Source organism: Lissotriton vulgaris, chromosome 3_1 (genome assembly GCF_964263255.1).
Source record: "Lissotriton vulgaris chromosome 3_1, aLisVul1.2, whole genome shotgun sequence".
In the NCBI taxonomy this organism is placed as follows: Eukaryota; Metazoa; Chordata; class Amphibia; order Caudata; family Salamandridae; genus Lissotriton; species Lissotriton vulgaris.
The window spans coordinates 1,167,754,900-1,167,779,997 of record NC_141689.1 but is presented as its reverse complement, the minus strand read 5'-3'; positions in this window follow the sequence as shown (position 1 = coordinate 1,167,779,997).

Genomic DNA, 25,098 nt, shown 5'->3' with positions numbered 1-25,098 from the left:
AAAGGTGGGGCTTTCATCATTTGGGAAAAAAAAATGTTCGAAAGCAATGAAAAGTGTTATTTTTAGGTCATATGACCAAGCCTTCCATCAATAGAAAAACAAAAGTAAAATGAACCAATGAAAAGTTTTATTAACAAGTCACATGACCTGTTATGCTTACGTTACGCGCTGCGCGCCGCGCTTTGGATCGCTTCCGGGAAGCTGCGCCTCGCGCACCGGAGCACTTCCGGGTGCGCTAACGCGGCGCATCATATGACGCATTACGCGACAACGCAGGTCCAGAATATAGTCAAAATGTCTCCACCAACCAGCGGTCGGAACACAACCCCTTTCAGCAGTCCAAACAGTTCTGTTAAATGAAGGGACAGGCAACAAGAACCATCAGTCAAAGAGGGGAGGGCAAGTTCTTCTCTACCGGGTCACGTTGGGGCTCCACCGGAAGTGATCGAATTGGTAGTCTACAGTGTTTCTGGATGTTTCAGACTGACGCTGGCGTCAGCATGAGAGCACCACCATCTCGTGGCTATGTCGTGGCCATTCCACGAGCAATCATGGCAGTCGCTCCCCACCGGAAGTCTACGGAAGTCGGAGGTCCTGGTTACTGTTGTAGAATCTTCAAGGCTGAGGGGACTCTTTTGGGAATGGGGCCCATGCCCTAGCAGTCAAGCGTCCGAGTTCCACGGTTGCCCAGAGCCATCTTTAAAACACGAAAATGTTTTTACCTACCACGTACTTGACATTTTAAAGCTTTTGATATTTGCTATTAAAAAACCATTGAAATTCACTGAAAAACCATAGGTTATAGACCATATATAGTTAGGAATTAGCATTTACAAAACCTTGAAAATTCACTGAAAAAACCATGGGTTATAGACCATATATAGTTAGGAATTAGCATTTACAAAACCTTATTTTACACACACAAAACCATTGAAATTCGCATATATAGTTAGTTGCACTAACTATATATCGCGCACCCGCAATCCACTGCTGATGATGTCACATATTACATCATTCATGACATGGTCAGTGACATCACTGATGACATCACTGATGACATCACTGATGACATCACTGATGACATCTCAAATGACATCACTGAAGACATCACTGATGACATCTCATTTGACACTACTGATCACATCACTGATGATATAATTTATGTGATAATACAATGAACCTCTTCAGACTCTAATATAACCTTAGATATAAACAGTGTAAACAGACACTCACAGACTGTCACTTATCCATGGAGTTACTCACACGCCTAGTCAGTCTTGCAAAGAATCAATCACACCTCCATTTCCCTCAACTATACAGTTATACAGTCCTTACTTATTCAAACATATACTAACACATATTTACTCTCTTATACAATCCCTGATACGTGTTCACAATGATCCATACAGCCACTCACACATTTACTGGCTCTTATGCACAGTTATTTATACATGTCAACTCTCACATGTACTGTGTTTTACATATGTACTTACTTTGACATGTAGCACTGAGAAATCCATTCACTCACCAATACACTCATGCACACAGTCAACCGCCCATCCAGCTGTTTCCACATGCACTTTTGAACCCATACATCTAGTGAATCAACTGCTCACACATCTATGCACAGAGTCACACACCTCCCAGCCACCCACACACACACTCAGTCTCCCATACAAATACTTGGGCAACCAATCAATAACCCAAATAGTTACTTATATAGCTACTGATCAACACAAGCAGCAGTTTACAGAACAACAAACATAATGATGCACTAATTAAGACAGTTTAGTCACTAATCCATGCACTCAGTGAGACACATTTAATCACTCACTCATACAGTCAGTCATGCACCTACTAAATCCTTCATCCAGACACTTATACATCCACTAATTCTTCAATATGTAAGACATATTTTAACTTTACAGAAACATACAGTCACTGGATGTTGTCATCAGTGATGTCATCAGTGATGTCATTTGAGATGTCATCAGTGATGTCATCAGTAATGTCACTGACCATGTCATGAATGATGTAATATGTGACATCATCAGCAGTGGATTGCGGGTGCGCAATATATAGTTAGTGCAACTAACTATATATGCAAATTTCAATGGTTTTGTGTGATTAAAATAAGGTTTTGTAAATGCTAATTCCTAACTATATATGGTCTATAACCCATGGTTTTTTCAGTGAATATATATATATATATATATATATATATATATATATATATATATATATATATATATATATATATATATTACCTACTGGCGGTCGCCAGTAGGTATATATAGTTAGGATTTTTTCCCTATGGGATTTTTGAAAATTCTATGTCTAATAACGTTGGCGTTTGTGGACGGAATTGGCTGAAATTTTCAGGAAAATGGCACATTTTGTTTCTGAGCAGCCCCTGAAAATTTGGGGGGGTTCGTCAAGGGGGGGCCGAGAAAAAAGGGGGGTCCCAAAATGCGTTTTTCCCATGTTAATTTCCATAGGGCGGTTGGCCTCACTTTTAGCTCGAACGGCTGAATGGATTTGCACGAAACTTGGCAAAATTGTAGGGACTGTTAGCCCGATGTGCCTTTGCTAGGTCTCAATATATGTGCTCCAGTGGATTTTGAGAAATTAACGTTCAAAAAAAGATATATATCTGTAACAGCGCTCCGGGCAGCGCTCCGGTTCGCGTACTTTTCGCGTAACGGAGCTTTGCGAAGCGAAGCTGATTGGCTCACCGGTGTCTGTCAACATTCTAAACAGTCCGGAGCGGCCGCCATCTTGTCTCTCGGTAGGATCGAGAGACAAGAGGAGGCCAAAACAAAGGGGGAAATTAACATAAGAGGGCATAGTAGATCCTCGTTGACCCCCTAGGTTTTATGTGGAGGTTTTAAAAGGGCCCAGCAGGGCAAAAAAATAAAAAATTTGCGTGGGGAGCGGCCGGTTCGCGAACCGGAAAGCGTTCTGGGCAGCGTACTATAAGGAAAAAAGAATGATAGACTTTTCAAATACTGTATGTTAATTGATTGTTGGTTTTGTTGATTATTTTTTAATTTCTTTATTTTTTAAGCAATTTTTATTATTGTGTTTGTGTTTCATAATTTAATAAACTTTCTAACATTTCACTGTCAGAAATGTCATTATGTTCATTGAACATAGTTTGTAGTCTATGAGGGTGTAAAATGTCCTCATTTTTAAGGAGGTCATCTACTGCTTCCACACATTGCAGTAGTTCTTGGTCCCAAGTTTCATTCATAAATTCAATTTCATTTGGATCAATGATTTCTTGGCTGCTCTCTTGCAGGACAATTTGAAATTCAACTTTCTGTTCGCCTTCCATTTTGCCTGAAATTTGGATAAAAAAAATATATATTAGTAGAGATAGGGCACTGTTGGGATTAATTTTAGATAGGCAGTTTTTATCAGTGAATTTATCTTTTGGCAGTGTATAGTATCAGAGTGGAAGTAGGAATATAAAAAAGTGTATGTGATTTAACGTAAGTAAATTCATAATTATACAAGAGAAGCCTAACTCCATCCATAACTATAACAGAGAAGTCTATCTAAATCTATAACTACTACAGAGGGATAGTATATAACTATCAGAAAAAGTTTACCATACTAATTTATAGTGCACAATATACTTCAGTTTTAAAAATAACAACTTACCTTTACAAACAAGTTGAAGTGTTTAGTGATAATTCAATTGAAATGTACAACAAGAAGTAGCAGTCAAAATGGCTGTGTTTCCTTCTCTTCCTTTATATATATTCAGGTATATAACCAATCAAATGTCAGGTAATAAAAGTAGAAAATGAAAGTAACATTTTCATTGGTTGTCAATTCCAACACTTCAGATGTGTTTTGTGAAGTAATTTACCTCACGGTATTTAGAGAGGTCTACAGGCTAAATGGCTAAATGGAATTTCAATCAAATTTGTGAAAATGAAAGAGATTGTTATGTAGTATGAGCTAATCTATATTTGGTGAGAGTGTCTTTAGTCGTTTTTCTGTAAATTACTTTCCCACCTTTTTTTTGGACCGCTTCCCGGGAAGCGGTCCGTTTCGCGAACCAGCAGCGTTACGGGAATCCACCATTTTGTGTTTCGGTCGAATTAAGATACAAGATGGAGGGCAAATAATGTTCAGAATGGGTAGAAGGGGGCACGGTACAAGTATCTTGACCCCCTAGGTTTTCTGAGGGTGGCTGAGGAGGCCCATATGTGCGGGAAAAAAACATTTCTCCTCTCTCCCCCCCTCACAGTAACGTCACTCACACATGCAATGCCATTCACACACGCAACGCCATTCACACACGCAACGCCACTCACACACACAACGCCACTTACGGACACAACGTCACTCACACACACTACGCCATTCACACACGCAATTCATCCATGCAATGCCACTAATCCACGCAATACCACTCATCCACGCAACACCAATAATTCACAGAACGCCAATTATCCACGCAATGCCTCTCATCCACACAACGCCACTCATCCATTTGCAAAACCAAAAGAACAAACTCTTCTATTGTGAAACCTATTGCATTTTCAATGCTTGATTCTTTCACTTCCTTATATCCTCTTCCTTCTTTTCTTAGGTAAATAAATCTATTAAACACCATTTCTGGTTTAGTCCCTATAGCTGTCTTTCTTTTAACATTACTCTCTGTTTTCTTCCCTTGTACTTACTCCTTTATTTTTATTTTTTTTAAAAATGGGTTAGCTCCCGGTTCGCGAACCGGTTCGCGAACCCGAAAGCGAACTAAAAAAAAACAGCTTGCCAGAGTGTTACACTTTCTAGCAATTTTTGTAAAAAGGGGAGGTAGTTCTGAAAAGAACTTTTTTTTAAATGTTTTTGTTGTTTTATATTTTTTTTTTCTTTTTTGAACATTATTTGTTTTTTTTGTATTTTTTGAACACTTTTTTGTTTTTTTGTTTTTTTCAAAGGGAAAGAACAAAAAGAGGCATTGAAAAGGTCTCAACAGGAGCAAAAAAAAAATTAAAACTTGGGGCGTTTGGAGCATCGGTGTTTCTCGAATGCTAAATTAATTAATTTCACACTCATATTTGCGCATGAAATTAAAGTCCCACAATATAAGCAAGTAAGCTTCATATGGACAAAATTCTTTTGAATATTGGGCACTGTTTCGCTTGCCTCTGCAACTGTGAGAGAAATATCAGTAGATGTTCTGGCCACCGATATTGGGGGGTTCTCTTGTAGTTCACGCATCTCTGCCCGACTATAATTTAATGGATGCCACCTCTGCATATGTCGGTGCATCGTGTAGTTTCCATAGCTGTATTTTTTATCAGTGCCCCTGGATAATTTATCTTTGCATATAAGGCACGTAGCATATCGTGCATTGACTTTTTTCTCTCCAGGTGGAATGGAAAAAAATTGCCAAATAAAGCTATTTTTGTGATGAGATACCCGGGGTAACTCTTTGACAAATCGTGGTGCCTCTTCTTCCTCTCCCTCTTCTGGATCTTCTTCCTCCTCTGGGTTGCCAAGAAACTGTGCAGGTGGTCCTCTCTTCCTATGAGGAGATGGTGGTGGTGGTGGTGGGGGTGCACCAGCTGAAGCTACTATTGAAGCCATTTTTTAATCAGAGCAAATGATCAGGTCTTCCTTTCTCAAAGTTGAAAGTCAGAGTGAGAAAAAAGGTGGGGGCTTTCATCATTTGGGAAAAAAAATAGTTCTAAACCAATGAAAAGTGTTATTTTTAGGTCACATGACCTAGTCTTACATCATTAGGAAACCAAAAGTGAAATGAACCAATGAAACTTTTATAAACAAGTCACATGACCTGTTCCGCTCACGTTACGCGGTGCGCGCCGCGCCCCGGATCGCTTCCGGTTCGCGGTCCGGAGCACTTCCGGGAGCGCTAACGCGGCGCGTCATAAGACGCATTACGCGACAACGTGATATGTCGCGTTTCCGCGATGCGTCACGATGTTGATTTCTGATGCGGTAGTTGCGCAAACGGAACGTTTACCTGTTAGCGGACCGGGTCGCGGCATCAAATTGAGCTAACGGAAAGCTTCCCGGTTCGCGAACCCAAAAAATATTTTTTTAAAAATTAATCATAAACATATAAAATATAATTTGGGATATAAAGAAAAAGACATTTTACGCCTACATATATTAGCTTTTAAAAAACCATTGAAATTCAATGAAAAAACCATAGGTTATAGACCATATATAGTTAGGAATTAGCATTTACAAAACCATATTTTACTCACACAAAACCATTGAAATTTCATATATAGTTAGTTGCCCTAACTATATATCGCGCACCCGCAATCCACTGCTGATGATGTCACATATTACATCATTCATGACATGGTCAGTGACATCACTGATGACATCACTGATGACATCTCAAATGACATCACTGATGACATAACTGATGACAACATTAGGTGACTGTGTGTTTCTGTAAAGTTAAAATATGTCTTACATATTGAAGAATGAGTGGATGTATAAGTGTCTGGATGAAGGATTTAGTAGGTGCATGACTGACTGTATGAGTGAGTGATTAAATGTGTCTCACTGAGGGCATGAGTTAGTGACTAAACTGTCTTAATTTGTACATTATTATGTCTGTTGTTCTGTAAACTGCTGCATGTGTTGATCAGGAGCTATTTGAGTAACTATATGGGTTATTGGTTGGTTGCCCAAGTATTTGTATGGGAGACTGGATGTGTGTGTGGGTGGCTGGGAGGTGTATGACTCTGTGCATAGATGTGTGAGCAGTTGATTCACTAGATGTATGGGTTCAAAAGTGCATGTGGAAACAGCTGTATGGGCGGTTGACTGTGTGCATGAGTGTATTGGTGAGTGAATGGATATCTCAGTGCTACATGTCAAAGTAAGTACATATGTAAAACACAGTACATGTGAGAGTTGACATATATAAATAACTGTGCATAATGTATATATCATTGTGAGCTTGTATCAGGGATTGTATAAGAGAGTAAATATGTGTTAGTATATGTTTGAATAAGTAAGGTGTGTATAACTGTATAGTTGAGGAAATGGAGGTGTGATTGATTCTTTGCATGATTGACTAGGTGTGTGAATAACTCCATGGATGAGTGACAGTCTGTGAGTGTCTGTTTACACTGAGTTTATCTAAGGTTATATTAGAGTCTGAAGAGGTTCATCGTATTATCACATGAATGATGTCATCAGTGATGCGATCAGTAATATCAAATGAGATGTCATCAGTGATGTCATCAGTGATGTCATTTGAGATGTCATCAGTGATGTCACTGACCATGTCATGAATGATGTAATATGTGACATCATCAGCAGTGGATTGCGGGTGCGCGATATATAGTTAGGGCAACTAACTATATATGAAATTTCAATGGTTTTGTGTGAGTAAAATATGGTTTTGTAAATGCTAATTCCTAACTATATATGGTCTATAACCTATGGTTTTTCATTGAATATATATATATATATATATATATATATATATATATATATATATATATATATATATATATATATATATATATATATATATATATATATATATATATATGGTTCTCCTTTCATTTGGTCATTCACAAGAATATAGACTGGTAAAACAAGCTGCTTTACATTCCTCCAATACTTAGCCTGGAGGCTGCTCTCCATGGCTACCACTAGGATAGCTTTCAATAAAGGTTGTTTTTAACCTACCATCAATAAGGGTTGTTTGGACTGGTGCAAGGTGCCCACTAGAATAGTGGACAGCATATGCCAGGCAAACTTCTCACATTGGTGTGCAGCGGTTGGGATTCAAGCTTGCCATTGTTTTACCAGATAATCCCAAGGGTTTGACTAACTGAAAACCAATAAAGGTACCAGAGGTACATACAATACAAGCTTAAAATACAGTAAGTTGTACTGAACTTAGAGTTGTGTGTCAAGGGCTTAGCACACTCTCTCTTCAACTCAAGAGAGTTTAGTAGGCCACACTAGAGTAGGTAGATGCATACACCACACCTCACTAGTAATGTCTTCAAGGTGAGGAACCAGTGGGTCCCTGCCAGATATCAGTACTGTACTGGCATTCAAGTGTGACACATTCCCATTCATAGAATTGAGGGCATTGTGTACTATGAGGAAATTGAAGACAGGCAAAAGTGCCAACACCCAACGCCTCATAGAGGTACTGCTACTGGATGATCTTAGAAAGGCTTCTTGGCCTAGTGGGGTAGGCAGTGGGGATGGAGCAGCAGAGTAGGAAGGGTCCAGTGGTGAAAACCACCAGAACCAAGACTCTGATGCTTACCAGGAAGGTGACAGTGACCTTGACCTGGAAAGTGCAGCTCCTACTGGTGATGAGGGTGAAGGCAAAGGTGTCCCCATCTTTGTCCTACAGGAAGAGTTGAAGTTATGCCTAGAAGGCCCAGATCTAAATCTGTGGAATCTGACCATTCTGGTGTATCTATAGGGACATATTTTTCTCCTCATAGGAGGAAATCCTCTCAGGAGAAGAGAGAGAGAGACAGATGAAGTATGGGGAACACCAGCTGAGAATTAGAAGACAGAAGGAAGCCTTAGAAAGGAAATCCCTAGAGCTTGAAAGAGCCAGAAAAAAGATGGGACTAGAGTCCCATGGTGGCAGCAACTTCCCTAGTGGTAGAGAGAGATCTTATGACCATAGGAATTCAAACAAGATTGTCCCTACCTACCAGAGTGGGGATGACATCCACAAATGGATAACTGCACTGGAAAGGGCCTGTAAAGTTCAGAAGGTTCCACAGGAGCAGTGGGCGCTATCTTGTGGCTCCCCTTTGCAGACAAAGGTAGAGACAAGCTCCTCACTGTAAGAGAAGAGGATGTTGATGATTATACAGTCCTGAACAGTGCTCTGATTGAAGGATTTGGCCTAAACACTGAAAAATACAGGATACAGTTCAGAGACTCAGGACTGGGTTTACTTTGTTGATTGTGCTCGCTCCTAAGGCTCTGGAGGACTGGTTACTTGGCAGTAAGTTGTGTGATTTCACAGGATTGTACAACCCTTTTTATGAGGGAGCAGATCCTTAATAATTGTCAAAATCAGCTGTTGCATCAGCACCTGGGAGACTCCGATCTGACCTCTCCAAAAGAATTGGGAAAGAATGCAGACAAATGGGTCACAACCAGGGTGAAGCAGCAGGTACAGAACCAAGGTGGTGACAAGAAAAAGCAAGATTCTAAATACTCTGATATGGGTGGGGAAAAGGGTAATGACCAGACGTCTTCTGAAGTTCCCCAAAAAACTTCAAGTGGTGGGGAATCCCAATCATCCAAAAGAAAAGGCCAAAAGAAACCATGGTGTCAAATCTGTAAACAGAACACCCATTAGACTAATGACTAATGATTGTAATAGGCCCAAAGATTCAACTCCAGCCACCATTGCCCCTAAGGCAACCGTTCCCCCTAGTTCAGGTCAAAATGGTGGTGCACAGAATAAGGGTGTTGTAAAGTTTACCCTGGGTTCTGAGATGGACTCTGGCCTAGTCAGAGTTCCAACTCAGGCTGTACTGATCTGTGATGGAGGCATGGATATGTCCTCCTTTGTGAGTTCTAGTAATCTGGGCAAATACAGTCAGCAGCCTTTAATTAATGGAAAAGATGCTTTGGCCTACAGGGACACAGGGGCAAGTGTCACAATGGTGAGACAATACCTTGTTGCTCCTGAGCAGATCATATTTGGTGAACTCTACCAAGTGACCAATGCTAGCAATGTCAGAACTGACCATGCCCTGGCAGTTGTTAATTTCTCCTGGGGAGGTGTAACTGGCCTCAAGAAGGTTGTGGTAAGTGCCGACCTCCCTGTTGAATGCTTGCTTGGCAATGCTTTAGAGACTTCAGCCTGTCTGAAGTGGAGCTCAGGACCCATGCAGAAATGTTAGGCATCCCTGCACATGTGTTTGCTGTGACTAGGTCACAGGCCACAATGTCTAAAGCTGAACAGGCCCTGGATCCTGGAAAAATGGACAAGGTGCCATCCAAGAAAAGGAGAAGTAGGAGCAGAGCCTTCCCCCTGACTCAAAATACAGACCAGTCTCTTGAGGGAGATGATTGTAGCCCTGAATATTGAACAGTCCCAGATGAGATTGAACCTGATCAGGTTGAGTTCTTGGGGACAGAGGGGCCTTCCAGGGCAGCCCTGAGCCAGGAGCAGCTGAGCTGCCCTTCTCTTGAGCCCCTCAGACAGTAGGCTGCTGCTGAGCCTGCTGGGAATGCTAGTGGTACCCTTTGAGATGATGGACTCTTGTACTGAGAGAGTAGAGACCCCAACCCTGATGCAGCCGGGAGGTTTGTTATAACTTTGAAGTTCAGGGGCTTCCTATTGACACTAGCCTATGACATTCCCCTAGCAGGTCACCTTCTAGGGGAAACAAGACTTGGGAAAGAATTGTCCCTCACTTTCATTGGCCCCACATGCCTGAAGACCCCAAGGAGTTTTGTTGCTTCTGTGTCACCTGTCAAGCCAGTGGTAAAACAGGTGGTACAACAAAGGCCCCCCTGATACCACTACTTGTGGTGGGCGTTCCCTTTGAGAGGGTTGGGATTGATTTAGTTAATCCCATGGATCTTCAGACAGCGTCTGGGCACAGATTTATCCTGGTGGTGGTGGACCATGCCACGAGGTACCCAAAAGCCATTCCCCTTAGGACCACCACCGCACCTGTGGTGGCAAGGGACCTCTTGGGAGTATTCTCAAGAGTGGGTTTCCCTAAGGAGGTAATTTCAAACAGAGGTTCCAACTTCATGTCTAGTTACTTGACTGCAACGTGGAAGGAGTGTGGAGTGAATTACAAATTCACCACACCCTATCAACCACAATGCAATGGTTTAGTTGAAAGGTTCAACAAAACCTTAAAGGACATGATCAAGGGTCTCCCAGAAAAGCTTAGGGGTAGATGAGACATCCTTCTGCCCTGCCTTTTATTTGCATGCAGAGCGGTTCCTCAGAAGGGGGTTGGTTACAGACCTTTGGGACTTCTGTTTGGGCATCCTGTAAGAGGCCCATTGTGTCTGGTGAAGGAGGGATGGGAGTTACCTCTCAAACCCCCTAAACAGGACATGGTGGACTATGTACTTGGTCTCCGCTCCAGGGTAACTGAGTATGTGAAAAAGGCAACCAAAAACCTTGAGGCTAGCCAGGAATTGCAAAAGGCCTGGCATGACTAAAAGGCTGTGCTCACTGTTTACCAGCCAGGACAGAAAGTGCGGGTGTTGGAGCCTGTGGCCCCAGCAGCCCTCCAAGACAAGTGGAGTGGCCCCCATACTATTGTTGAACAGAAGGGAAAGGTTATTGGTGGACCTTGGAAGTCCCAGGAGTCCCCATAGGGTGTTTCATGTCAACAGACTGAAATGCTATGTTGAGAGGGCAGACATGGGCTTGCTCATGGCTACTGATGATGGACAGGAGGAAGAGAGTGATCCACTCCCTGACCTGCTCTCACAGAACCCTAATGATGGATCAGTGGATAGTGTAGCCTTGGCAGCCAGCCTTGGCAGGCAGCCTAACTGCTCAGCAACAAGCTGATTGCAAACAGGTGCTCAATCAGTACAGGAACATGTTCTCTCTGACTCCAAGTCAGGCTACCTGGTGTGCACTCATGAATTGGACATTGGGGACAGTCTGCCTGTTAAAAATAAGATTTACAGGCAACCTGATCATGTCAGGTACTGTATCAGGACTGAAGTCCAGAAGATTTTGGAATTGGGAGTTATTGAGCCCTCAGATAGCTCTTGGGCTAGTCACGTGGTCTTGGGACCTAAACCTCACACCCAGGGAGGGAAGAGAGAGATGAGATTTTGTGTAGACTACAGGAGTCTCAATGCAGTCACTAGGACTGATGCCCATCCAATCCCAAAAGCAGATTAGCTTAGAGCTACTTTGGCCTCAGCCAAGTTTCTGAGCACATTTGATCTTACAGCTGGCTATTTGACAGATCAGGTTAGCTGAGGTCGCAAAGCCCAATACAACATTTTTTACCCCTAGTGGGCGCTACCAGTTTGTGGTGATGCCCTTTGCTTTGAAGAATGCACCAGCCACTTTTCAAAGGTCAGTGAAACAAATCCTGACAGGCCTGGAAGACTATAGTGCAACATATCTAGATGATATTGCTGTCTTTAGCTTCACCTGGGAGGATCCACTAGTCCACATGAGAAATGTTTTTGAGGCCCTACAGAAAGCAAGCCTCCTAACTATCATGGTTCCTAAGGGCCAGATAGGGCAAAGTCAGGTCATATGCCTGTGCCACCGTGTAGGTGGAGGCCAGGTTCAACCATTTCAGAGAAAAATCCAGATCATCATGGACTGGGTTGCTCCAACTACCCAGACTCAGGTCAGAGCTTTCATGGGCCTGACTGGGTACTACAGACGATTTGTCAAGGGGTATGGATCCATTGTGACACCCCTGAATGACTAAACTTATAAGAGAATGCCAAAGAAAGTTCAGTGGACAGTTAGCTGTCAAAAGTCATTTGATGACCTGAAGCAGGCCATGTGCACTCCACCAATTCTGCAAAGTCTTATCTACTCCAAATAATTTATTGTCCAAGCAGATGTATCTGAGTTGGGGGTAGGGGCTGTGCTGTCACAATTGAATGATGAAGGTCAGTACCAGCCAGTAGCTTTTATTAGCAGAAGGCTGACCCCTGGAGAGAAACGTTGGTCAGCTATTGAGAGAAAGCCCTTTGCTGTGGTTTAGGCTTTGAAGAAGCTGCGGGTATACTTGTTTGGCACTCACTTCACTGTTCAGACTGACCATAAGCCCATTTTATGTCTACAACAGATGAAGGGTGAACACTCCAAACTTTTGGGGTGGTCCATTTCCCTACAGGGGATGGGCTATACAGTGGAACATAGACCTGGAAGTAACCATGCCAATGCAGATGGTCTCTCCAGATATTTTCCCTAAGAACATGAAGACTTAACTGGTCAAGGTTAGTTTAGGCTGTGTGTGTAGGAGAGTAGGATCTGCTTACTATGGTTACCCCCACTTTTTGCTTGTGTATCACTGTTTTTCGACTTTAGTCTGGCTGGGGCCCTGCTATCCAGGACCCCAGCCTAGCTGCTTCCTCTCTAAATTGATTGGAAGTACTTTGGGTACACTCCGGTTCGGTCACTGAGGTATCCTTGTGAGTCCCTAATATATGGTACACCAGGTACTCAGGGCATAGATACCCCAGAGGCCTACCAGGGGCTGCAGCATGTATTATGCCACCCTTGGGAAGCCTTCCAAAATGACACCACAGGACTGCTACTGCAGCCTGGGTAAGGTGGTGCATGCACCCCTTACTAAGATATAGGGTACCTATATCTACCTTAAATCACTGCACATAGAAACCTATCAATCAACCCTATAGCAGGCCTTATCAATCCTGAAGGCAGGGTGCTTGGTTTCTTGTGAGAGCAGGACCCCTCTGCAGCTCTCAGAATTTATTCTATGATGCTGTTCTGTGATGCAGCCAAACCATATACTCTTAAGTGCATTACAGCCTTGAGGTAAATGCTAACTTTGGAATGGCTGCATGGAAACATGTTGTGTCAAACACTTTGGAATCCTACCCCCACCAGTCCTGGCGGGGGTGGACTTCCACCCTATTAGAAAGAGAGACATGCACACACCGGTCTACCGGGTAATAGTTTAAAAGAGCCCTAGGATCAAAAAATGGATGCTGCAGCCACAGACATGAGTCAGGCCTCCTGCTGCTTATCGAAACTGATTTGCATGTAGCCAGGTTCTGAGCTGGGATGGTGCAGTGAGCTAAAAAACGGTGATGGATCAAGCCCTGATCTTTGGACTGGGTAAGAAGGGTCTGCTTAATTCAGACGCTCTGTTCATCACCACCCCCTTTTCTGAATCGTTTTTGTCCACCATAAGCGTGGAAGGATATACTCAGATATGAGTCCCTTGCTCATTGCAACATCAGGATTCAAGCAAGCCGGGCCAAAGACGGCTGAAATGCCAGAAACCGGTCCCCGGAAGCTTGTTTCCTTCCCAGTATAAGAATTGGCTTGGTAGTTTGGTCTGCCCTGTTCCCATGATGCACTGGGCCAGGGTCAGACTAATTTGCATGTAGCCAGGTTCTGAGCTGGCATGGTGCAATGAGCTAAAAAATGGTGATGGATCAAGCCCTGATCTGTTGACTGGGTAAGAGTGGTCTGCTTAATTCAGACGCTCTGTTCATCACCTCCCCCTTTTCTGAATCGTTTTTGTCCACCATAAGCGTGGAAGGGTATACTCAGATGTGAGTCCCTTGCTCATTGCACCATCAGGATTCAAGCAAGCCGGGCCGAAGACGGCTGAAATGCCAGAAACCGGTCCCCGGAAGCTTGTTTCCTTCCCAGTAGAAGAATTGGCTTGGTAGTTTGGTCTGCCCTGTTCCCATGATGCACTGGGCCAGGGTCAGACTAATTTGCAAGTAGCCAGGTTCTGAGCTGGGATGGTGCAGTGAGCTAAAAAACGGTGATGGATCAAGCCCTGATCTTCGGACTGGGTAAGAGTGGTCTGCTTAATTCAGACGCTCTGTTCATCACCACCCCCTTTTCTGAATCGTTTTTGTCCACCATAAGCGTGGAAGGGTATACTCAGATGTGAGTCCCTTGCACATTGCACCATCAGGATTCAAGTAAGCCGGGCCGAAAACGGCTGAAATGCCAGAAACCGGTCCCCGGAAGCTTGTTTCCTTCCCAGTATAAGAATTGGCTTGGTAGTTTGGTCTGCCCTGTTCCCATGATGCACTGGGCCAGGGTCAGACTAATTTGCATGTAGCCAGGTTCTGAGCTGGGATGGTGCAGTGAGCTAAAAAACGGTGATGGATCAAGCCCTGATCTTTGGACTGGGTAAGAGTGGCCTGCTTAATTCAGATGCTCTGTTCATCACCACCCCCTTTTCTGAATCGTTTTTGTCCACCATAAGCGTGGAAGGGTATACTCAGATGTGAGTCCCTTGCTCATTGCACCATCAGGATTCAAGCAAGCCGGGCCAAAGACGGCTGAAATGCCAGAAACCGGTCCCCGGAAGCTTGTTTCCTTCCCAGTATAAGAATTGGCATGGTAGTTTGGTCTGCCCTGTTCCCATGATGCACTGGGCCAGGGTCAGACTAACTTGCATGTAGCCAGGTTCTGAGCTGGGATGGTGCAGTGAGCTAAAAAACTGTGATGGATCAAGCCCTGATCTTTGGACTGGGTAAGAGTGGTCTGCTTAATTCAGACGCTCTGTTCATCACCACCCCCTTTTCTGAATCGCTTATCGAAACTCGGCAAGGGAAGTTGGGACAATATGTTTCCTGTCACTGGGAGGTATAACCACCTCCCAGACAGGCTTTAGTGTATTGGGGCTGGATGGGTGCACTCTGAGAGTGCTTTGATGTCTGCACTGGGGGCACATTTGGTGTCCCTGTGCATAACTCAGTTCAAACCGGTTGCAGGGGCTACCAGCCCCTGCTCTGGCTCGAAACTGGACAAAGGAAATTGGTGTAGCCACCCCTTTTTCCAGACCCTCCCGTAGGTGGGTCCCCAGAGAATGTGCAGCCCCTTTCTTAGGTATAAGTAAGGAACCCCTGGCAACAGGACTTGAAATTACACCTGGAGGAAACTCTGCTACAGAAATCCTGGAACGTCAACGCTCTACTAAAGACTAGAGGATGGAAGAACATCCCTCGGGGTCAAGGAGAGACTCCCCTGCTTGGCTGGCACCAACAAAGCATTTGACGGTCTACATCTCAGAAGCTCTCGACAGACGCTGAAGTACCTGCAGCCCAGAAGGAAGATTTCCGGACTGCTTAGAGGTCAACCTAAGTCCCCAGCAAAGCACAGACCCGCAGCCTCGTGAGTGATGTGGAACCGGAACTCCTGGACACTGTGCACATTTGCTAGTGCATTGACTTCTCTATGTCTCTTGAAGTAGTGCTTTGGGCTACTTGTAGTCCAAGCCCAAGCATCTTCTGCACTGAAGATTTTGGGCCTACACCCCATGAGTGGTCCGTGAGCCTGCTTCTTGCATTTCCACTTGAAGTTCCTTTGCGATCCTTTGTCCTTCGACTGGTGGGTTCCTAGGAAGGCAACTCTGATTTCCTTAAATTTTCCTGGTTGCTCCAGATGTGCCCTGACTCCCCACCAAGTGGTGAGTCCCTCGGACCTTGCTGGTTCACACCGAAGCATTTGTTTACTTTCTGCGTGAGTTGCTGTTGCCAAGGCTTGTTGGGTCCAATCGGGACAGCGACACCGCAGCACTCTATATCCTTTGAGGGACAGCTAGATTCCAGATCCTGGATCTCGTCGACGCCTCCTGGTCTTCGTGACGGAAGAGTAAAGCTTCACCTTCTTCACCTGAAATCACCGGGCATCGGCGTGCATTCGACTATAGTGCCCCTGGTCACTGGCAAGTGACCCACACTCTGTCCCCTCTGCTTTCAGGTTCTTCTCATCTTCGATCCATGCTTGGATTACATCGGACACTTTTCTCTATGACTGCAGCAGCACTTTGCAGCAGATAGCCAGTGAAAACAACGACGATTCCCGACACCAAAAGACACCTATGCACCCGGCTTCCCTGGGTGAGGTAACTCAAGTACTCCAGTGCTCCTGTGGGTGTTGGCTCTATAACCCATTAAGTCTAAAGGGGTTTGCTCAAAGTCCTCTCCTAAGTGTCCTTTATCTTTAAATTTCCAACTGCGACCTTCCCCATAGAAGTTAACGGCGTCCCGCGGCTGTGTTCTCACACTGCACACGTCCTCCGTGGGTCCCCTGTGTCACTACCTTGGGTGGTTCCTTGTGGCCCCAGTGATTATACAGGCTCTAGGCCTTGTTTCTAGTCAAATTAACATTGTTACGGGTTGCACACCTCTTGTTTCACCTGGTACTTATTAATCACACTTTTTATTCATTCTAGTTTCATGATTCGGCGTGCTCACTGCTTGACATGCCAAGCCCACTCCACATGTGACGAACATAAACATCCAAACTGTGGGGCTGCGTTTAAGCCCCACTCCAGTGGCAACAGCCTCTTTTTTCAATTGCATTTGCATCCATTTCTTTAACTCTATTCTTGTTCTTCGTGTTTTAAACCCGTCCATATTTCACAGTTATGCTCCTTAATCTTGTGTATATAATCCTTCCTAATTCGACCTCAAGCAGGGGTTCGCATTTTTCAAAGTTTCTCATGCTTTGGTGGGCCCGAAGAACCTCTCTCCCCAAAACACGAACAGAGGCGTGGTTCTTTGTTTTAGCAGTTAATTTATTATCCAATGCATTTCGGACCTATACAAAGGTCCTTCGTCAGGGAAACACTGTCAACAAATAACCACACCTCTCATTCCTCACCCTCTCATACCGATAGCAACTTCATCCTGATACTATCCACCCCGGTCTACCCCTCCCTCACTGTGTTCCTTCTTTAAAACACTCGGTTCCCTACTTGCATCACGAAAAGCAAGGCAGACGCTATGTTTGGCAGGTACGTGCAAAGCGCAGAAACAGAAGAACGAGGGAAACAAGGGAGGAGCCGAGTGTTTTAAAGAAGGAACACAGTGAGGGAGGAGTAGACCGGGGTGGATAGTATCAGGATGAAGTTGCTATCGGTATGAGAGGGTGAGGAATGAGAGGTGTGGTACAGTAGTCAGAGGGGTGGTTTTGACCCGCCGGGGAAAGGAGTTTTTAAATTAAAGGGGTGGATAGGAACCTAATGGTGAGGAATAGGGGAGTTGTAAGCTAATTACTCTGAAAGAGGAGGAGTATTTCTACTAGGAAGCAGATTGCATTTAAGGAATTGTATATTTTAAAATAACATGTCGTTTCAAATAAAATGTAAATGGTAGTAAATGTTTTTCTATTATTTGTTGACAGTGTTTCCCTGACGAAGGACCTTTGTATAGGTCCGAAATGCATTGGATAATAAATTAACTGCTAAAACAAAGAACCACACCTCTGTTCGTGTTTTGGGGAGAGAGGTTCTTCGGGCCCACCAAAGCATGAGAAACTTTGAAAAATGCGAACCCCTGCTTAAGGTCGAATTAGGAAGGATTATACACACAAGATCAAGGAGCATAACTGTGAAATATGGACGGGTTTAAAACACGAAGAACAAGAATAGAGTTAAAGAAATGGATGCAAATGCAATTGAAAAAAGAGGCTGTTGCCACTGGAGTGGGGCTTTACCGCAGCCCCACAGTTTGGATGCTTGTTTCTAGTCAAGTCATGTTTCCTATACCACTTTATATGGTTTCGTACGCCCCTAGGGCTCAACGTATATATTGTGCTAAGTTACTGTGTGCTATTAAGTTTACCGTATGCACTTTTGCCTCTAGCCTCATAAAGAGACTAGTGGGATGTGTTTAGAATAAATACATATATTTAATATATATACCTGGTGTGGTTCTCATTTCATTTGGTCATTCACAAGATCATAGACTGGTAAAATAAGCTGCTTTACATTCCTCCTAGACATAGCCTGAAGGCTGCTCTCCACAGCTACCACTAGGATAGCTTTCAATAAAGGTTGTCTTTGAACCACCATTAATAAGGGTCGTTTGGACTGGAGCAAGGTGCCCACTAGAATAGTGGACAGCATATTCCAGACCAACTTCTCACAATGGCCACGTGTGTCATATACCAAATTTGATTGGATTGCCTTTCTTATGTTTTCACTGTCATGTTCCTTCTGTCTGTTCTCAGTGGAGCTGCTTTTTTGATCATTACTCCTTGTTACCTTTACCTGAGAAAGGCATGTGTTCTGTTGACTGGGTGGGAACCCTGAATTCTCCTTTCTGGCATCTGTAGGTGTTGTAGTTATGTGCACTGTGTGCTTGCATATAAATGAGTTTCACCCCACACTTTGACTTGCTCTTTTCTGTGTTTTTGCTTGGGTTTGTTTTGTCTGGATGCAGATTCTGCCCTTTCATTTAAAATTGCACTATGTGGAAACTGAATGTGCTCTCTCATTTAGAGGAGTGAACGAATTACATTGTTTTTCTCTGCCAAGTTTTTCAACATTCCAAGAAACATTTGAGATATTGGATGAAACTATGCATTCAAAGTTAAATATAATTTCCTTTATTTTGCATTGCAGCCCTGAATCAGACATTACAAATGTGTTGCAAAATGATGATTTGATCGGAAAATGTCGCAGCCAGTCTCCTACAGTAAACAAAGTAAGCAAAATTGCACAATGGAGCCAATAAATATATTTTCCAAACTTTGCACAACAGGAAATTTGGAAATTTCCTGAGTCACTAGTGTAATTCCAAAATCACCTAGGCCTACTCATTTCTTGTTAAATGTTTTGCCTTTGGGATAGATGTTGCAATTGGTTCTGGTAGATGAGGATGTGCTCCTCTCTTATACCATGGTATTGTTTCTTGGACTCTCCACTCTCCTGCAAAAACATTCTGCATCCTTTACACTGTGATTTGGGGAAGATATCATGTATAGAACAATCTTGATTTGAGAATACCATTATCCCTTGTATTACACCTTGTGCACTATTGAACCAGCTTCTGTGCTTGGATGCAGGCACACTTTGCCATCACTCATGCACTCCATCCCCTCTCCCACATATGCAGTCAAAATCTTTTGTGCTTACTGGGGACTCATGGATTGTTATTTTGGTGTCCTGTAATGCCTATTAGTCGACTCCTTTGCACAATGGTAGTGTGTTGCATCTCTCATTTCAACTGTTTTTTTGCGAGCTCTCCGGTGTGCCTCAGATTCTTTGCTGGTCATACCTCTTGTGTGCTTTTGTGGGAAGGGTTGTTTGGTCATGCTTGATGTCCAACGCCCAATGATCTTCTGAGGTATAGTGTTGTTATTTCGGTTCCTAGAAATTAAGTAGGACTGTGTATCAGGACAACATGAACATCAGAATATGGGAACTCAGTTCTTGCATGTCATCAGCAAAAGCTGGCCTAATTCCTAGCTAGCTCACAGTGCTCCATATGAACACCTACGCTTACCAGGTTACCAGATGGTTTAAGCAACCTCAAACATTACCACTCTTTAATCTCCAAGGAGATCGTGGAAACAGATATACCCTTTCAATGTCACTTTTGCATGCCCAAGGTAAACAAAGGAAAGTTACAATCATAGGATTTCCAAACATGTTTTTAAACAAACTAGTCTTGCATAGAAAAAGTGAGCTGTATTTATTAGGCAGAAAAAAATAAAATTTTAACCAGCATTATAAGAGTGGTGAAAATGATAAACAGTTCAGCCATTATTACTTCATTATGTGGTTATACTTCTATCTAATGCTACCTACACTGTCGAGAGCATAGTGGGAGTACTCTCTTCCAGATCCCTTGGGATAGCCTAACCCTCATACCTGAGTATGTTGTGTCAGGAAGACGATCTGGCATGGAGGAGGCTATCGTCCTTTGCAGGATAAAGGTTAGTGTCAGCAGGGCTGCATCTCATTCACAGCGCAGAGTGTTCCAGAACAATCCCAGTAGAAGTGCTCCTCTGCCGAATGTAATGCCGAGGATGTTTATATAATAAAAGCACTGTTCCAAACACACTATGTCAAAGATGCAGAGCTAATGCGATTGTTTGTCTAGAACCTTAGAGCTGTATTGAACTGGACAACTGAATACAAGGGCATTGCTTTCAAAATGTCTTAACCTTGGACAGAGTGTATAAAAAACATTATAATAATGCTTACTAAGAAATGAACTGCATGTATAAGAGCTTCTCAGTACATTATCATGCAAGTGTAAAACACAAAAAATCACCATCAGAAAAAGATGTCGAGCTAAAAGGTGAAGCTGAAATGGAGACTCAGAGTGGGCCCTGTTGCACATCATAACAGTGTAGTCACTTTTCTATTCCAGTATGCATAGGGCTCTTTACTTGTTACTCTACCTTGTGACTGTTGGTTCTCTTTTTTGCCTCAGAGTAATTTGTACATCTTATTTTTGTACCAACTTCACTAATGCTTTGGACTTACCTGTGCTGCATACAGGCTTTGAACTGTTCTGGCAATGTCATCTTCTTCTCCTGCTTGTCTGCTCATTTCTGAGGCTGCTCTAGGAAACTAAGGGCCAGATGTATCAAAGGGTTTTGCCCATTCTGCGTCTATGGGAAAATGTGTTGATACATATGGCCCTTAGGCCCTAATTTATGGGAATTTGGCATAGGGGAGTGCAGCAAAGCAACTTGCTGTGCTAACCTATGCCAAAGTGAAAGGGTAGGATTGCACCATGTTTATGGAATCCTACCTCCCTGCACTGGCGCTGTTTTGGCAGACTAGCGCCAACATAGGCACCCACCAGTGTGCCTCTGTTGCATGCACAATTGTTTTTGTGCAGGAAGGCAAACAACCCTAAGAGGTGGTTTCATCTTGGTAGAAAGAGGAAAAAACAAGGAGAAATAGAGATATTTCTCCTCCTTACGCCTCTCCTCAGGAGGCATACAGATTTTGGTGCTTCTCTAGGTGTACCCGATTTTGTAAATCTGGGGTAGCACCAAACTTCATGGATGTTGCATGAGAAAACCCACCACAAATCCCATGGAATGCCTCCCAGCCGCATAGTAAGGCAATGCAACAATTTGTTCTGCGTTGCCGTACAAAAGATTTATGAGGTCACTCAAAGCCATGCAGGGTGGCTTGTGTGGCTTCATAAATAGGTTTGAGAGCCCTGCATCATACATGTACCACTTTACATAGTGCAAAAGTGATGCACAGCTCTCATCAAGAAGCCCCTTTTAAATGCTTTTGTGACTGTTTCCAAGACCCTGGCTTCCCTATATTTGCCTTGTGTTCTCCTAGACCAGTCATCCAGGGTTCCTGTGCCTCTGTTTGCTGTAATGGCATCTTCCCCAGTCCCTATGACCTCTTTGGGGGCCTCATTTATGAGAAATGACGCATCGCTGCGTGAAAGCAGCGAAGCGTCACTTCTCAGTGCGCACTCCTTGCGACATTCCTGATGCGTCATATTTAATGTATGACGCATCAAGTCGCAAGGAGTTACAGATACGTCAGTATTTCTGACGTATCTGTAAGCGCAAAAGTGACGCATTGCTGGAGTGTGTCACAAAAGTGACGCAACTCCAGCAATGCTTCCTTTCACATGGGGCAAGCCCCATGTGAAAGGGCCTGCGTCACTCTTACGCCTGTTGTGAGGCAGGCGCAAGATTTTGACGCAACGGTGTCCTAAAAGTGACGCAGTGAAATCTCATAGATTTCACTGCATCACTTCTATGACCCTTCCTTGCGTCAATACGCCCCCTTGCATACATTATACCTGGCGCAGGTATAATGTGGCGCAGGGGTTTACAAAGTGACACTACCTAGATGCGTCACTTTGTAAATATGGCGCAACAAGGTGCATTTTTTACGCCACTGGTACGTCACAAAAAGTGAAGCACCGGCGGCGTAAAAGTGACACACAGTCTCATAAATGAGGCCCCTCGTGCGTCACAAAAAGTGATGCACTGGCGGCGTAAAAGTGACCCACAGCCTCATAAATGAGGCCCCGGGTGTTTTTGCTCCGGGGTGTATTGTTCATCGGATTTTGCCCCTTATTCTTTCCTGCCATTATTCTCCCTTTGGGTTATAGCTATGCTGGCTTGTTCTCATGGGTCTTCTGACTTAAATTCCTGTTGTTTATTCTCATGTGTGGGGTTCTTCTCTCCTCTGAGTCCTGCACTTCGGTTTGCACATTTCTCCTTCCCTGGTGTACTTTCTTTGTGCTGTTGTTGTGCTGGGGCTATGATATTGGCCTCTTTCCAGGCCGTTAATTTTTGGGCTATGGGTGCATCTGCTTTCTTTGTATGGTGGAGTCGCCTTTCTGTCTATTGTTTTTTGCATTCTTTCCACCCGATCCTGCCACCTCTTTTCCCTTGTGTTAGAACCGACTGTCTCTAGTTGGCAGAAGTATGCACTTCTGACAAATAGGGACACACCTTTACTAGTCAGGGCAAGGGGATCACACACTTAGATAACCCCTGCTCACCCCCTTGGTAGCTTGGCAAAGCAGACAGGCTTATCTCAGAGGCAGTGCATTAAGCATTTATGACCACATACAGTAATAAAGTGAATACACTACAAATGGACACGACACAGTAGTATTATAAAAATAAGGATTTTTATATAAGGCTTAGCACAAGACCAAATAACGACAAAAATATACCACAATCTTAATAAATACTCTTGGAAGGAAAAATAATAGTTCAAGTGTAGTTTCTTCTTAGCACAAAGTCTTTAGTATCAAAGCAACTCTTCTTCTTTAAAACACAGTTCTTGGCAACAATGTAACCCACACGGGAGTCACCCGACGTCGAGGCAAAGTTAATCCAAAGGGTTCGGCGTCTACCGCGAGAAGCGCTACATCGAGCCCGGAGTCGCACAGACCCCCACAACACAGTACCTTGGAAAAGCGAAGCACACGATGATCAGCGGCGTTGAGATGTCCGGCGTCGCGGCTTCGGTGTCGATCCGGCCTCGGAGTCTGGGCGACCTGCAGCGGCGTCGACAGATCTCAGGCAGGAGCAGCGCTCACGAGGCGAAGCAGGATACGGCGTCATCGTCGATGTCGATGATTATGTTGCAAGAGTGAGCAGCGCTCACGGCATCGAGAGGACTCGAAGTCGATGCGATCAGCAGTGGTGCAGACACGAGGTCACTTGGAGCTGGAGCCGAACTCACTACTCACTGGCGTTGCTGCTGGCGTCGATCGGGCCCGGCGGCCGGCGTCGAGGAAGCGGGACACTGGAGCCGTTACTCACGATGTCGAGCTGGATTCGGCGACGTCTGTCGGCGTCGAGATTGCTGAATTCTTTCAGAGGTGCTGGATAGGCATGAGCGGGAAATCCGTTACGCCCGCGGATTTTGCAGATTTCTGGGAAATCCGCAATCCGCGAATTTTGCGGATTTCCCGCAAAATCCGCAAAAAAAAATCCGCGGACGTAACGGGTTCAAAAGTTGAACCCCCACTCATGTAACTATTTTACAATGGCGCCAGCAAGCTGCCAGCGCCGTTGTAAAATAGTTACAAAGTTAGCTTGCACAGGAACCACTAGATAAAACAAAGCAGGTGCTGCTTTATTTGATCTAAGTGCTTCCTGTGCAAGCTAACTTTGTAACTATTTTACAACGGCGCTGGCAGCTTGCTGGCGCCATTGTAAAATAGTTACAGCTCACTCAAGGGACCCCTGCGCCCTTCGGGGCGATTGCATAGTAACACACACATGGTCGCTCGAACTAGTTGATGGTCAAATTCAGTGACTCATTCATTAGCCCAAAAACAATCATGAGCGTCGTCGAGGCTGGACAGGTGTGCCTTCTTCCCAAATCTACTGTGGAAAATCAGCTGTGATGCTGGATAGACTTTGCATCCTTGACTTTCACGAGCGCAATACCCGTGCTGTTCCTGTGACCAGGAGCTTCTTTCTCTTCATCTGCTGAACTGATCTTTCTCTGACCTTTTATACACACAAGAGGCACATACATGAGTAGGCACATTGTGTTCGCATGGGTTTCTGCAAGTTCGCGAGCGTTTTGTACAATTTCGCAATTTGCGAAATTGTACAAAACCCTCGCAAACTTGCAGAAACCAGTGCGAACACAAAAAAAAAAAATCCGCGCGGATTTGCGGATTTTGCGGATTTTCGCAATCCGCAAATTCGCAAATCCGCAAATTTGCGGATTGACAATCCGCAAAATACGCCCATGCCTAGTGCTGGATTCTCAAGTTCCAGCAACAAGCACTTTTAGCAGATGAAGTCCTTTAGCCCTGTGACTTCAACAGGAGGCTGGCACTCTTCCAGCCCTTGGAGATTTTCTTTAGCAAAGCTTGAGAGTACACACCCAGTTCCTCTCTCCTGGTTCCTTGGCAAACATAAAGAAGCACTGCAGGATTCCCCCAACAAACAGCACACTGGCAGAAGGGGTAGGCAAGTCCTTGGATCAGCAGGCTTCTTGTCCTTGGTTCAGGTTTCCTTGTCAGAAGTGATCTCAATTCTTGGTTCAGGGGTCCTTCTCTTATACCCCTTTTTGGCTTTGATCCCTTTGTCCATGCAGGGGAATTTCCCAACATCCTGGGTCTGTTGTGGGTGTAGCCAGGCAGAGGCACCTGGCCTATTTACTG